The sequence below is a fragment of the Bos grunniens genome, chromosome 27 (genome assembly GCF_055505025.1).
Source record: "Bos grunniens cultivar Pamir isolate PY7600 chromosome 27, Bosgru_T2T1.0, whole genome shotgun sequence".
Classification (NCBI taxonomy): domain Eukaryota; kingdom Metazoa; phylum Chordata; class Mammalia; order Artiodactyla; family Bovidae; genus Bos; species Bos grunniens.
The window spans coordinates 44,842,735-44,857,898 of record NC_141191.1 but is presented as its reverse complement, the minus strand read 5'-3'; positions in this window follow the sequence as shown (position 1 = coordinate 44,857,898).

Below are 15,164 nucleotides of genomic sequence, written 5' to 3'. Positions count from 1 at the left end.
TTCTTGCTACCATAACAAATTATCCACAAACTTATTGGCTTAACACAGCAGAGATTGATCGTCTTACTGCTCTGTAGCTCAGAACTCCGCTGCAGGTCATGCTGGGTTATCTCAAGGTTCTGACTGGCTGCATTCCTTCCAGAGGCTTAGAGGAGACTCTTGCCTTCTCGGCTGCTGGGCCTGCACTGCCTTGCCAACTCCTTTCACGTTCACGGCTAGCTGAGCCTTCCTACCGCAGCATCCCTCTGAGGCTGGCTTGTCCTTGGCCTGGTTCTTCCACTTTGCAAGACCCAGTTGCGGGACTTCCCTGGTGGCCCAGTGGTTAGGAAACCACCTTCCAACGCAGGGCACATGGGTTTGATCCCCAGCTGGGGAATTAAGATCCCACATGCCACGGGACAACAAAGCCCTCACCCCCCAACTAGAGAGCCTGCGGACCTCAGCTAAAGGTCCCGTGTCATGCAGCTAAGATCCTGCATGCCCCATGCCTTAAAGCAAGAGAGAAGGCAGATTCAATCTGATTACAGGGCATTTCATGGGTTCATCTATTTGTCTGAATATATTCTGGGAGTTCAGGCTTACAAGGAATCCAAGTTTTGTCCATCAGAATGCTCATGGGCCATATTAGGTAAGTATTTTTGTTCTTATTGCAAGTGACACAAATGGGCTTGCCAGTGTGTTTTGTTGTTCTTCTGTGGCCAAGCAAACGGAAAATTTACTAAGACAACGCAATAGCTATGAAGCAGGATTGGAAATAGAGTAAAAATAAGCTGAGAAGGAATGATCAGAGGATCTTGTTCAGACACTTTCTTTGGAAAAAGATTTCAAAACATCAGGGTTAAAAAAGTACTTGTAATACCTAAGCAATATCCACATACAGTGTTTAATTTTCTTTAAGATTGTTTGTTTCCCTCTTGGTTAAAATAAAATCAACAACAGATAAAAAGAAATTGGGAAATTGCTCATGGAACTATGCAAAATTCAATGACCTAAAGATATTATATATAAGGCACAGATTAAGATTGTAATTTCAAGATAACATAAGAAAGTAAAATACTGCAGAAAAGAGAGAGTGTTGACACCACCATGGACTGTAGCCCACCAGGCTCCTCTGTCCATGTGATTTCCCAGACAAGAATTGTACAGTGAGGTGCCATTCCCTTTTTCAGGGGATGTTCCTGACCCAGGAACTAAACCCACATCTCCTGCATTGCGGGTAGACTCTTTACTCACTGAGGCATCAAGGAAACCCATCTAATGTAGATAAAATAGATAATTAATAAGGATTTACTTATAGGATAAGGAACTCTACTCAATATTCTGTAATGATCTATATGGGAAAAGACTCTAAAAAAGAGTGGATATGTGTATATGTATAACTGATTCACTTTGCCGTATGCAAGAAACTAACACAACTTTGTAAGCCAACTATACTCCAATAAAAATTAAAAACAAAATTACAGGCATATCATAGCTAAGAAACAGAGTGGAAGCAGTACTGAGGACCTGAGAGTCCCCAGTTAAGCCCTGGTGCCTCAGCTGCACTTCCCACTCTCAGATCTTCCTTCCATCTCTGTGGAAAAGGGATGAGGCCCATCTCCTCTAACTCCTCAAACAGAGCATGGGGGTTGGAGGATCCTTAGAGTGGGAGATCTGACATAGTGTAAGAAATATTCTTTGGCTCTCTCACGCCAATGAAAATTTAAAATAATATAAAATTAAATAACCGAGGACAGGAGAATAGCCAAGTTGACACATCAAGAGACCATCACAGGGACTTCCCCGGTGGTCCAGTGGTTAAGACCTCACCTTCCAACGCAGGCGGTGCAAGTGTGATCCCTGGGTGGGGAAAGAAGATCCCACGTGCCTCCTGGCCAAAAATCAAAACATAAAACAGAAGCAATGTTGTAACAAGTTCAATAAAAACTTTTAAAGTGGTCTACATCAGAAACTCTTTAAAAAAGACCATCACAGAAGGGAGGTAACAGAACAGGGCACCTCAGTTTACACACTTTCCAACTACTACTCACAAAGTGGGACAGAGAATTTGCCAAAAGACAATGATGGGCTCATCCTGGAAAAGTCCGTGGATTCTGAGCAGCCGAGAACAAACCCCCACTACAGAGGCTGGAGAAGGAAAGGGCAACCCACTCCAGTACTCTTACTCGGAAAATCCCATGGACGGAGGAGCCTGGTGGACAACAGTCCACGGGGTCACAAAGAGTTGGACACGACTGAGCGACTTCACTTTCACAGAGGGTGGAGAGGACTGCCCAGGAGAAGCAGACAGCTCACAGTGACAAGGGCTCTTTACCAGCAGGATCTTGCCATCACATCTCCCTTGTCAGTGTCCATCCAAGGAGCTATATATCTATGAGACACCATAGTCTTACTTATCATCTTAATTCCTTAATGCAGAGTAAGGCATTTCAGGATTATCAAGTACAGGGTGAGTTTAGGTGTAGGAATTATTTTAAAGGCACAGATGCCTATTGTTTGGTCATTAAGTCGTGTCTGACTCTTTGCAACCCCATGGACTGTAGCCTGCCAGGCTCCCCTGTCCCTGGGATTCTCCAGGCAAGAGTACTGGAGTGGGTTACCATTTCCTTCTCCAATGCATGAAAGTGAAAAGGGAAAGTGAAGTCGCTCAGTCGTGTCTGATTCTTAGCGACCCCATGGACTGTAGCCTATCAGGCTCCTCCATCCATGGGATTTTCCAGGCAAGAGTACTGGAGTGGGGTACCATTGCCTTCTCCAACAGATGTCTGTGGAAATCCTCAAATTATAACATATTAGAAGTTACTGTTTTAGCCTCTGTTCAGATCTTACTTTAGGTTAGAAAATCACTGAAGTGTATCAAACTTTCTATTAACAACATGCCCGTAGGGACTGCACCATCCTCAGTGAGAACTAGCCATGTTATCAGCACAGAGCACGTACGAGACGGAGACGTGATAAAGCTGAAGTCAAAACTTCAAGAGGTTATGTCTGCCAAAGAATAAACCCAGTTGATGTCTCAATTCCTCAGGACTGCTGAAAACGCAGAGGATGAAGTCGAGCTGGAGCCTCACCTTTGACTGTTCCATCACCTGAACTGTTCATTTTTTCCCTCTCCTACCATTCGTTTTGCAAGTTTGGATAAACTCTCCCTTTCGTGGTTGCCTGTCATCTCTCCCACTTTCATTCCCTCTATAAACACCATTTCTGCTGCATCTTCAAAAGCTTATCTCCTCTCCACAGCTGTCTGTTCAAAGTTGAGAGCCTGACACTGATTTAAGCAGCTTGAATTGCTCTGAAATAAATTCCTCAGGGCAGAGACCAATTCCTTATGCATTGTCAATAGCTAAATATGGTGTTGGTGTTGCATAAACACAGTATGAATATAAATAACAGAAAGTTCAAAAAAAGGGTAATAATTTCTGTATGTTAGACAATTAAAATCTGGAGCTTTGGAATGAACTCTGAGTGCTCCTAAAAAATTATAAGAAGATGATGCTCTGTTCTACTGGATGGGAGATAGAGCTTTACAAATGGAAAAACTGAAGATCCATTCAGCAAGGTCCAGGGAACTGGCTCTTTATTCCACCGTGCCTGGCTCTCCATGGTGGAGAATGCCAGCTGTTCACAGTTATTCCTTTCCCCTATGCCTTCCTGTGGGGAGAAGAGAATTCCCAGTGCTTCTGACTTTGGGCTTACTTACCCCTGTGGTTTGACTTGGCCAGTGAATGTGAGCGGGCAGCGTGTGGACAGATGTCTCAGAGGTGCTCGCACGCTTTGCTTTAGCCTCTATAGTTCCTGAGTTTCACCAGAAGTTCAGAATTCTATCATGATTCCAGAATGAGGAGACAGGTGGGACAAACTTCAGTTCAGTTCAGTCGCTCAGTCATGTCTGACTCTTTGTGACCCCATGAATCCCAGCACGCCAGGCCTCACTGTCCATCACCAACTCTCGGAGTTCACCCAAACTCACGTCCATCGAGTCGGTGATGCCATCCAGCCATCTCATCCTCTGTCGTCCCCTTCTCCTCCTGCCCCCAGTCCCTCCCAGCATCAGAGTCTTTTCCAATGAGTCAACTCTTCCCATGAGGTGGCCAAAGTACTGGAGTTTCAGCTTTAGCATCATTCCTTCCAAAGAAATCCCAGGGCTGATCTCCTTCACAATGGACTGGTTGGATCTCCTTGCAGTCCAAGGGACTCTCAAGAGTCTTCTCCAACACCACAGTTCAAAAGCATCAATTCTTCAGGACATACTTGGACCCACCCAAATCCTGAATCCTAATCCAGCTGACTGCAAATGATCTCAGCTAAGCCCAGCAGAGCACAGCTGATTTACAGACAGGAGAGGAGGGAATAAACGTTTATTATTATAAGCCTCTGAGGTAAAGGGGTGGCTTTTAACATAGCCTAGTGGGAGCAATGACCAAGAAATATGTTCTTCAATCTGCAATTAGAAGTGAAACATTAGGAAATATTGACTCTAGAAAGGAGTCTGCTCTTAGTCATACTCTCCTCTGATCTCTCTAGCCAATCTCTATCCCAGGACGCATTTTCAGAAAATTTCAAGTCACTCCATGAGATGACTCTGTAGTATTTTTTTAAGCATTTTTTTGCAATAACACACCTTGGACACATGCCTGACTAATGAGTAACCATTAGTTGGCACACAGATACAGAAGAATACTTCTGGAAGAAATGCTGTTCTTCGTTGCCACGGCTTGTCTTGAAGACGGGCCCCAAAGAGTCATGCCTGCCAGTATTCATGCAGTCATACGGTCCTTCCCCACCATGAACATGAGCTAGTCCTGTGAAACCGAAAGAATGCAGCGTGTGCGACACGTGGCAACTTCTGAAACAACGCGAGAAGATTTGTAGCTCTTCTTTGGATTCTTAGAACACTTACTCTAGAGCCCTGGGTACTAAAGCAGTCAGATGCTCCAGCTAGAGAGATGATCCGGGAAAGACCTGGAGAGACCAAGCTGAGACCAGGGCCCCTGCTATGCCTCCCAAGCTGCAGACCAGTAAGACCACAAGCAAGTGAAGCCTTCTCAGACTCTCCAAGATCATCCCAGCGACCCGCTGCAAGTGACCGGATGACACCAGCTGACGCCACACCCAGCCAAGCCCTGCTCAACCCTTGACTTATAGACTGTGAGCGTAATAACGTCACTTTGTTTTAAACCAGAAGGTCTGTGGTTATACATCAACTGGTACCCAAAGCATTCATTTACACAGTTTACCAAAGAGGCATAATAACCCATTATAACAATCATTAACATTTGTAACTGAGCAGGATCCTATGGGGGCTTTCCCAGGACAGACCCCCTGTGCCCCATGCCCTCCCTGTGCCTCTTGTCTGTAAAAAAAATCTTTAGCCTCCCAGATGCTCCCTGAGCAAATTTAATCAGAGAAGTGAGAAAATACAGAAAGGAAGGAAAAAAAAACAAGCAATAAAAATCAGTAATAGTTGAGTCACTAAAGAAGGTGGAGGACCTTTAGGTCCTCTTCAAGGGCTTTAGATAATATTCTGAGCCATGTCCTTCGAGCAGTTTTGCAGATACTGACACCCCCACAGGGTGGGAGAAGTTCATTGTGTGCTGCTCACCAGCACACAGACCCCAGACCAGTTGAAACCAGGAGGTTGATGATGTTGACTCCTGATTACCTCACCACCAACCAATCAGAAGAATGTCCGCGAGCTGATCACACACTCCATACCCTCTCCTGCTCACCATGCCTTTAAAAACCTTTCCCTGAACGCCACCGGGGAGTACAGGTCTTTCAAGCACTAGCTGCCTGGACTGCTCGCTTGGCTCTTGCACTTTCCTTCACCACAACGCGGTGTCCGTAGGTTGGCTTCACTGCCGAGGGATCCCAGGTGTCCATAGGTTGGCTTCACTGCGTTTGGGCGAGGAACCCAGGTGTGGCTCAGCCAACACACTTACTAAATGTTGTTGTACGGTGCTGTGTACCATGAGTCAGTATTTAATTTCTTCCTCACGTTAATATAAGTACCAATCAAATATGTAACATAAGTATTTCCATTTGATAAGTGAGAAAGTTCAGACACAGTGATATTAATTAAATTGCTCAAAGGCAAATGGGTAGTAAAGTAGTGGAAACAAGGTCTGACGAGGAAGTATCACAAGTCCTGATCCCTAACTAAACTAATTAAACATTCAGGAAAGCTGCAGAGCTGTGGTTTCCTAGGCAATGTATTTTTCACTCAGCCAGTTCACAGCCAGGAGGCAGCCCGTTTACACACATTGTGATGAAGTTTACAGTGTTGGCATTGTGCATAAAAAAGCAGGGTATTAAATCACACCTATTAAAGGAAAGGCTGAAGATCTGGCTCCCTAAGCCTTTGAGGTGTTGGAAGGGCACAAGGCCAGAAGAGTTTACAGGAAATAAAACTCTATTGATAGCTGGCCGAAAAACATTGGTATTCACAACAAAGACAACTGCTGCCTGCCAATTCAAGAAAGAAACTGTGGAGTTAAGAAGCTTCATGAAGCAGAGTACTTCCACTCTCTGGGTGGGCTTGTCATGAGGGCCGGATTTAGCTAGTGTAAAATTTGATTATGTGACTGACTGACTTTGTTTTCACACTAGAGTGTTGCCTCAAGTATAATTATCTGTGGCCAGTAAGTAGGCAAAATGTTTCCACTTGTTTATTGCATCAGTGTGGATCTAAGAAGAAAATGGGGAATCTAAAAAAAGACGCTTACTCCTTGGAAGAAAAGTTATGACCAACCTAGACAGCATATTCAAAAGCAGAGACATTACTTTGCCAACAAAGGTTCATCTAGTCAAGGCTATGGTTTTTCCAGTGGTCATGTATGGATGTGAGAGTTGGACTGTGAAGAAGGCTGAGCACGGAAGAATTGATGCTTTTGAACTGTGGTGTTGGAGAAGACTCTTGAGAGTCCCTTGGACTGCAAGGAGATCCAACCAGTCCATTCTGAAGGAGATCAGCCCTGGGATTTCTTTGGAAGGAATGATGCTAAAGAAGAAACTTCAGTACTTTGGCCACCTTACATGGAGAGTTGACTCATTGGAAAAGACCCTGATGCTGGGAGGGATTGGGGGCAGCAGGAGAAGGGGAGGACAGAGGCATAGAGACATAGAGGCAAAACTTCTAAATCAAATAAGTGACTGTGTGGTTAGTCGCTCAGTCATGTCCAGCTCTTTGCGACCCCATGGACTGTAGCCCTTCAGGCTCCTCTGCCCATGGGAGGTCCCAGGCAAGAACACTGGAGTGGGCTGCCATTCCCTCCTCCCGGGGATCTTCCAGACCCAGGGGTCAGACCTGCGTCTCTTGGATTGCAGGCAGATTCTTTTACCATTGAGCCAAGGGGCAAGTCAAAATCAGTACATGAAGTCAAAATCAGTAGCATGATATAAGTTTTCTTCTTTAGATTGTAGTTTCTTTATAAGTTTTCACCATGACTATGATACTATCTCCATGAATAAAATGGGGCAATTTCTATCTTTTACTAAATAATATTTGTTAAATAAATTTTTATATATTTTTTGAATAATCTATTTTTAAAGATTAGACACAATTTATTTTTGAAATACATCAAGACTAGTGCCTTCCTCAAAGCTAAACTTAGCCCCTTCCACCACCTTCAATCAACTGTTCAGTTGTCTTCCTGTAGTCAGCTCTTAAAATTCTTTCTATTGGATGATTGTTCCTTTCCACTCTGTATTTTCACAATTTTGTCTTCTCATCTTTTTTATAGGCTTCTAAGTGGTTTAACTGGTTTAGCTAGCAAAGTAATGCTCAAAATTCTCCAAGTCAGGCTTCAACAGTATGTGAACCATGAACTTCCAGATGTTCGAGCTGGATTTAGAAAAGGCAGAGCAACCAGAGACAAAATTACCAGCATCCGTTGGATCATTGAAAAAGCAAGAGAGTTCCAGAAAAACATCTACTACTGCTTTATTAACTTCACCAAAGCCTTTGATTGTGTGGATCACAACAAACTGTGGAAAATTCTTAAAAAGATGGGAATACCAGACTACCTGACCTGCCTCCTAAGAAACCTGTATGCAGGTCAAGAAGCAAAAGTTAGAACTGGACATGGAACAACAGACTGATTCCAAATCAGGAAAGGAATATGTCAAGGCTGTATATCATCATCCTGCTTATTTAACTTATATTCAGAGTACATCATGAGAAATGCTGGGCTGGAAGAAGCACAAGCTGGAATCAAGATTGCCGGGAGACATATCAATAACCTCAGATATGCAGATGACACCACACTTACATCAGAAAGCAAAGAAGAACTAAAGAGACTCTTGATAAAAGTAAAAGAGGAGAGTGAAAATTTGGCTTAAAGCTCAACATTCAGAAAACTAAAATCATGGTATCTGGTCCCATCACTTCACGGCAAATAGATGGGGAAACAATGGAAACAGTGAGAGACTTTATTTTTTTGGCTCCAAAATCACTGCAGATGGTGATTGCAGCCATGAAATTAAAAGACGCTTGCTCCTTGGAAGAAAAGTTATGACCAACCTAGACAACATATTAAAAAGCAGAGACATTACTTTGCCAGCAAAGGTCTGTCTAGTCAAAGCTATGGTTTTTCCAGTGGTCATGTATGGATGTGAGAGCTGGACTGTAAAGAAAGCCAATGCTTTTGAACTGTGGTGCTGGAGAAGATTCTTGAGGGTCCCTTGGACTGAAAGGAGATCCAACCAGTCCATCCTAAAGGAAATCAGTCCTGAATATTCATTGGAAGGACTGATGCTGAAGCTGAAACTCCAATACTTTAGCTACCTGATGCGAAGAACTGACTCCTTGGAAAAGACCCTGAGCTGGGAAAGATTGAAGGCGGGAGGAGAAGGGGACAACAGAGGATGAGATGGTTGGATGGCATCACTGACTTGATGGACATGAGTTTGAGCAAGCTCCAGGAGCTGGTGATGGACAGGGAGGCCCGGCGCACTGCAGTCCATGGGGTCGCACAGAGTTGGACACGACTGAGCAACTGAACTGAACTGAATCGTTTTTCTTCATGACTTAGTACTTTTAATATGGAGCTCGTATTTTTTTAAGTCTTCATTGAATTTGTTACAACATTGCTTCTGTTTTATGTTTTGATCAGGAGACATGCAGGCTCTTAGCTGCCCCAGGAGGGATCAAACCCATATCCCCTGCATTGGAAGGTAAAGTCTTAACCACTAGACCACCAGGGAAGTCCTGACTTAGTGCTTTTAACTTTAAATTCTACATGGATGTTCCTTTTGCCTCTTGTTTCTTTGCATTTTCTTTATACAACTCTTTAAAATCATTTTAACAGTTCTTCTTGCAAATGGCAGTTAATTATATTTTTATGTCAGTTGACACTTTTAATCTGAGAATGCAGTTTTCATATTTAATAAAATCATTGACATAATTTTATTCCTCTTTCTTTATTTTCAACATCCATTTTACTTTTCTCTTATTTTTCTAGTTTGATGATTATGACTGCTTGCTATTTTCCTATACTCATTTGGAAATGATACTAATAGATTTCTCCCCAGTTCTTTAATGATTATCTTCTCTTTTTGAAACCTATTTCTCTACAATTATTTGAAGCAAAAATAAAAACCATTTACACCAACAAAATGTGCTGTTCTATAATTTTCCACTCCTCCGTAAGATTACATACAGACGTTTCTTTCTTTGACCCTCCCATCAACATTGAAGAATTTGAATGATTTTACTTTTCCCCTCCCCTCAAGTCCTTGGACTTACTCAGAATTTAGCAATTTTAGTTCTAAACTATTAGTTGAATTTCCAATACATTGTGTCTCTTCTCTCCATCATATTAATCATATTTGGCGTTTATATCACACATAAATTATATTTATCATCTCAGTCTCTCATTATCCATCTGTATCTAAGTAAACACACAAATAAGCACTGACTCATTCTCAGATGCGTTGTGCACAGTCTCCACTTCATGTTGCATTTCCCTGGCTTGATTACTCATCTCTCCTTCACTTGTTCAGTTAGAATCTCTTCTAGACCATTGTGTTTTCCTCAGAGATATATTATCTGAATTACTACAAAGTCTTAATTGAATTGCTTAGCATGCCAAGTGAATTACAGTTTTTTGTAAGAGACTCTCAGGTTAAACTCCTGAAATCTGTTATCTCTAGGAATTATAACACTGTTCCTAGATTTCACTATAAGGATTGGAAATGCAAGCATAACAGCATGAATCTTTCCCTTTATGTGTAACCTGATCTCACAGGAAGGTTCTCAGAATTTCCAGGTGTGCTCCTGAAGCTGTCTTTTCTCATCTCATCCATACTTCCTGGACCTAAACATGCTCTTTCATCCTGTGACTCAGCTTTTCAGATACATTTTCTTAAGTTTTATGTGCATCTAGATGTTCAGCGTCTATCTTTCATGTCTCTTATCTTTTTATCATAATTTCTCTCTTTGTGTTTTTGCTCTCTGTTTTAAGAATTTTTTCCCATTGATTCCCTGGATTCAGTCTCTACTCTGACCATCCTCTCCTTCAATTAAACCAAAGACTTTTGCACTAAAATTGTTTTTAGCTCCAGGAAATTTTCTCTTCTCAAGTGTAATTACTGGGGTTTCTGAAGCCTGGTGAGCAGTGGGAAGTTAAGTGCTCTGTACTCCGTAAGTCTCTGAAGGCATCACAGGGAATTCCTTACTGGATCCCTGGTCTGCTTTCCCTCTCTCAGCCTACGGGCGTGGAGGGCTCCATCCATCCAGTCAATTCTTGGCCTCCTGAGCACCAGGAGCCCAGCCCCACATATGGAGATGGTGACCTTCTGTTAGGGGCCCACAAAGAGGTGAGGTCATGGTTTTCTCAAGACTTGATATTTCTGAGTCTCATTGCAGTTCCCTCTGGTACTGGTCTTTAAGATCTCATCCACAAATGAAGGCAGGAAGCTTTGCCTCACCATAACTCCTGCAGAACCAAAGCCTCACTTCCAACCAACTTCCTTCCAATTCTAGCAGTCATTTGGCTCCTGTGGGGAAGACTGGAAACAGGACTAAAAGAAAACAAGCTGTTATCTTCCCAGAATATTCCTTTTCCTTACATTTTAAAATATTTTCCCCATGTTTTCTTTTGTTTGATCTTTACAACACACTATGAGATAGAAGTTCAAACCCTGACATATAGGCTCACGGCTATTTCCACTTAAAAAAAAACTGTAGTAAACAGAGAGAAAAACTCAGATTGGTCCTGCTTAGGTGTGCATGGTTACATTCCAACATAAACATATTCAAGTTCCAAGGCCTGCAACCAGCCATTATACTCTTGCATATTTTGAGAATGCAGGCTTAACAGGGAGAAAAAGCTGAGGTGTGGATAGGTGCACAATGGAACAGCTCACAACGTCTGAGGCTGCGGTTCAGTTCCATTAAGGGATGCTCTCCTGGCAGGACTGTATGGACGCATGGTCCCAGGTAACTCTCTTTTGCACCTCACCTCTGTCACAGCTCGCAGTAGAGATACAGGCACGTGGGCTGCTCTCTGGGTTAGATGGGAGTCAAGACAGATGCTGATATTGAACTGTAGGAGCTGTTTGTATATTTTGGAGATAAATCCCTTGTCAGTTGCATCATTTGCAAACATTTTCTCCCATTCTGTAGGCTTTTTGTTGTGTTTGTGGTTTCCTTAGCTGGGCAAAAACTTTTAAGTCTAATTAGGTCCCACTTGTTTAGTTGTTTTTTTTTTTTTTTTTTTTAATAATTTCCATTACTCTAGTAGGTGGACCCAAAAAGACACTGCTGAAAATTATGTCAGAGAATGTTCAGCCTATGTTTTCCTCTAGGATCTTTATACTATCTTGTCTTACATATAGGTCTTTAATCCCTTTGAGTTTATTTTTGCTTGTATGGTGTCAGGGAATGTTCTAGAATTTTTCATTCTTTTACATGTACCTGTTCAGTTTCCCAGCACCACTCACTGAAGAGACCTTTTCCACATTGTGTATTCTTGTCTGCTTTGTTGTAGATTAATTGACCATAGGCGCATGGGTTTATTTCTTGGCTTTCTATCCTGCTTCACTGATATATATTTCTGTTTTTCTTCCAGTACCATACTATTTTGATTACTGCAGCTAAACTGGTACAGCCAGTATGGACAATAATACGGAGGTTCCTTAAAAAACTAAAAACATAGCTACCACAGGATCTGGCGATCCCATTCCCAGGCACATATCCAGAGAAAACTATAATTCAAAAGGATGTTTGCACCCCAATGTTCATTGCAACACTATTTACAATAGCCAAATATGGAAGCAACCTAAGTGTCCATCTACAGATGAATGGATAAATACGTGGTACATGTACGCAATGGAATATCACTCGGTCATTAAAAACAATGAAATCATGTCACTTGCAGCAACATGGATGGACCTGGAGACTGTCGTGCTAAGTAAAGTCAATCAGACAGAGAATGACAGACCACATGACATCACTAGTATGCGGAGTCTAAAAAATGATGCAAATTAGGAAACAGAAATAGACTCACAGAATTAGAAAGCAAACTTATGGGATGAGCTGGGGATTTGGGATTAGCAGGTGCACACTGGTATTAATACATGTACAACAGACAAACAAGAACCTCCTGTGTAGCGGGGATTTGGGATTAGCAGGTGCACACTGGTATTAATACATGTACAACAGACAAACAAGAACCTCCTGTGTAGCACAGGGAACTCTACTCAGTATTTGTAATAACTTATATCCATATATTGTGTATAGAGAATACACAGATATAAAACTGAATGACTTTACTGTACCCCTGACACCAGCACAGCATTGTAAATCAGCTCTACTTGAATTAAGAAAACAGTGCTGATAAAAAGCTCTTTCTTTCCTCTTGATGTGCATCCTTTTTCAAACTCCAAACAGAATCTACAAGCCTTCAATCAATACAATGTACAAAAGAACATGTGTTGATTTTCTATCCATTTATTTTTCAGTTAGGGTCTACATGTTAAAATTCAAACACGATGGTGACTGGATACTCTCCACTTAAAAACAATTAAGAGAAACTGTTTCTTCTGACACAATAGCCCTTAGCTGTTTTGTTGTCCATGCTCCCGTGTTTGAACAAGTAAGGGAAGTATACTGGACGTGCCTTTATGTTTGAGATATACCTCTCACCGGTGACTTGAGTGGTGTAATGACTCTTAGTGAGCTTGCAAGCTTCTTTTACCCTCCTCTTTTCCTTAGTTCCTGCTCAGAGTTATCACCTTGGACAATTGATGTTGAACACACAGCATTATAACGTGGATGCTCATGACAGCTTAAAAGGAAATGCCTCTTAGCAATTTGTATTCTAAAATATCTTCCCTTTGTTCTCATGGGAAACCTCCTTAAACAGTTTCTGGGTCTGCAGAGTCTTACAGAAAACCCAACATCATTCAAGTTTACGGACAGAGTAGGCCAGGCTGCTGCGTTCACTAACGAGCACACTCCAAATATTTTTTTCACTTTCTGGCTGCACCCCACAGCATGTGGGGTCTTCGTGTCCCCACCAGGGACCCAACCTGCACGCCCTGCAGTGGAAGTGCCAAGGCGTAACCACTGAACCTCCAGGAAAATCCCTAACCATGTTTATAACCTACTGTCTCATCAGAAATCCAAACTTAAGCACCCCCTGCAGTGGAAGTGCAGAGGCTTAACCACTGAACCTCCAGGAAAGTCCCTAACCATGTTTATAACCTACTGTCTCATCAGAAATCCAAACTTAAGATAAACCGCAACCCCAGATAATCTTACAACAAGCCCAGGATGCAAAAACATTCACTCTTTCTTTGAGGAATTTCATTCTACGACTTTCTTATGCTTCTATTTCTTAAGTGGTGGATACTGTCACAGACTTGGACTCAAGGAGATCCAAATCCTCCCTTTCTATTGAACTTCTCTAAATAGTAGTTTTCAGTAATAATGTCTCCCCCATGGGTGACCAGGCATGCAAAGAGCTCAGCACAGAGTCTGACATATGGTAGGTGTCCAATAAATGGTGGATTGATGGAGTTAGAAGGCTCTGATCCCAGATTCTCGCTGGGATAAAGCATGTATATATCTTCATAGAAAGGGAGGGAGGGAGAAACTTACTAAATATAAGGTTGCCATTTCAAAAAAACGTATAGTTTGATAGTGCTGCAGGTTTTCCCAGCATTCTTTGCATCTCTGCTTTGGGTAACTTCAATAGGCTCAAGAGTCAAAGTAAACCCCTTTGGGATATATACAAAATATTTTGTCTATTTCATGTAGAATTTGAGTTGGTTTATAAATATGTGGCTTAGTGCTGTCAAGATATGTCTTGTTTCTGGGTCAATCATGACACAAGCTATTCCTTCCTGAGCTGGTTCGTCCTGATGTTACAATCTACGTCTTACAACCCCAAAACTTACAGGCTCTCTTTTATATCCAACAAGTTCCTTTAGAGGCCACAAAGCAATGGAAAAAGCTAGTGATGGCAGCAAGCGTTCTTCTAGCACTTGAGTTTTTAATGTATCATGACTTTGGGACCTGGCACATAGAACTCATCCAGGAACAATTGAATGAACTCATGGATGTGTGAATTTGTGTTTGGATGGCCTAAAAGTGTTTGAAATCATAGGAGGCAGCAAAGCTCTCTCCCAGAGCCGCTTTCACAGTGAGCACATTCTCCTGGATCACTCTGAATTTTTTTCCGTCTTAAGGATCCACCTGATCTTAACCTTCAGTTGAAACAAACTCAATTATAGGATACCATATACCCCAAACACCACAGGAACGACTAGTCCAGGGAAAAGAAGTATAAGCACTGATAATGAGAGGTGTAATGCTACGAATACTAGTCGTACCACTACTATTCCCATCACTGCTGCTGCTGCTGCTGCTACTGTTACTACTACGACTACTCTTCTCGTACTTCTAACACAATGTGGAGCTAAAACTCACCGCATACTTCATGTCTGGTGGTTACTTTCCTTGCTACTTTACTTAGGAAAACACTTTTATTTCATGCTTTCTTGGGTTGGGTAGGTAGAAGTGCAGAGAGAATCATTTGAGGCTTGCCCAAAGTACTCAGCTAGCGAGTATGGAATTTGAGGCTAAATCAGCCTGACGATGGGGTCCACCCTCTTCTTTGTTGTCCTGTGATCTTGCAGTCAGCACAACTTATCAATCC